Below are 1694 nucleotides of genomic sequence, written 5' to 3' on the forward strand. Positions count from 1 at the left end.
ATCACATGTGATTAATAGAATTATTCCAAGGCCTAACTTGAGTTTGCAAGGGACATATGAGGGTTTTATGGATTTTACGGCCCATGAGACCCCTCTCATGGCCGTAAACTCTTCTATAGGGTGCTACAAGGTGTTTCAAGGTCTAAAACTTGCATGGAAGGACTTCTAAAATTCATCTAAGGGCCTTAGGGGTGTTTAGTTTGCATTCTAACACCAAAAATCAAGGAGTTTACGGCCTATGAACAAGTCTTGGCCGTAAACTCATATAAATCCCTCAATTAATGTGTTTAAGGCCCTCAAACTATTTTTGGTTGGTCCTATGATTTATTCCAAGGCTTTTGGTGGTGTTGGATGGCTTTCTAACACCTTAGAATTGAATTTATGCTAAGTTTTGAGGAGTTTACGGCCCAAGCACATGCCTTGGCCGTAAACTCACATAAGTCCCCCAAAAATCATGTTTCAAGTGTCCAAATGCTAAAACCAAGGTTCTATAATTCATAACTAAGCCATACTAGTGATTTGGAAGGGTTTAAGGGCATGAAAAACCCCATTTACATGAGTTTACGGCCCAAGCTTATGCCTTGGCCGTAAACTCCTTCAAATGACTCAAAATCGAAGTTTTAAATGTTCTAAGTCCATATCTTGAAGTCCCTTAGCCATATCTAAAGTCCAAATGAGTTTAGGAAGGAGTTTAAGGGCTTAAAACCCTTCAAATTGGTGTTTACGGCCTAGGCAGCCTCCTGGGCCGTAAACTCACATATGTTGTCCCATTTCATGATTAAATGTCGAATTTGGAAGCCAAATATGCTATAGATTAAGGCTAGGAAGGTACCTTAAGGATTTGAGGCCTTAAAATTGAGTTTTGGACCCTTAATCTTTGGATTTAGGAGAGAGGTTAGAGAGAGAGTAGAGAGAGAAGGAAAAAGCTTCAAATGATAGGTTAAACACGTTTATATAGTTCCTAAAACTTGGACACGGTGGAATTCTACCCGATACCGGCCTTAAACGAAGCTTTAGGTCGCACCCGATTGAGTTTCCGTCACCCGACGAGGATATTTCTAAAACTTATGAAATAAATGTTTTGGGCTAAATTCATGAGTTCCTAAATGATTTGGACCCTTATTGAATGATAATAAACATATAATTTTAGTTAACTAAGCCCAAAAACGATATCGGGACATTTCGATCTCCGACGAGTTATACGGGTAGAATGGGTTTTTGGCGATGAACAACTTCGGGTTGTTACATTCCACCTTCAAAGATCTCAAAGCTAAAGAAGAAGATTATTAATTTTCAACAAGAAGTCGGAGAATCGTTGTATGAAGCATGTGAAAGATACAAGGGCTTGCTTAGGAGTTGTCGTCAACATGATTTAAAATTTCCAACAAGAAGTGTCTATTTTCTATGATGGGGTGAATTTTACAACAAGGTAACTTCTTGACTCTCAACGACCAATGAAAAAGAAGGAACTGACCACGATTAAGGAATTGATTAAAGAATTCATAATATCATAACCCAAGAGAAGATGTTACTAGAGGTAAAGGAGATGGAGGAAACGAGAACATAGTTGCGGTTTTGGCAAAATTAGAAAATATGGATCGGAGGATGACAAAGATGGATCAATCTATTCACGTCATAAGAGTCGGGTGTGATAATTGTAACGAGCCACATTTAACGAAGGATTGCGATTAGGA

General features: G+C 38.6%; 1 non-coding gene across 1 annotated transcript; it reads right to left on the bottom strand.

The window, feature by feature from the left end:
- Window positions 1-1267: 1267 nt before the first annotated feature.
- On the bottom strand, window positions 1268-1374 carry LOC145071648 (small nucleolar RNA R71). Its single transcript, XR_013690654.1, has one exon. It is a non-coding gene; the product is annotated as a small nucleolar RNA R71 (small nucleolar RNA).
- Window positions 1375-1694: the final 320 nt, after the last annotated feature.

The sequence above is a fragment of the Lactuca serriola genome, chromosome 8 (genome assembly GCF_051521515.1).
Source record: "Lactuca serriola cultivar US96UC23 chromosome 8, Lser_US96UC23_V15, whole genome shotgun sequence".
Taxonomy (NCBI): domain Eukaryota; kingdom Viridiplantae; phylum Streptophyta; class Magnoliopsida; order Asterales; family Asteraceae; genus Lactuca; species Lactuca serriola.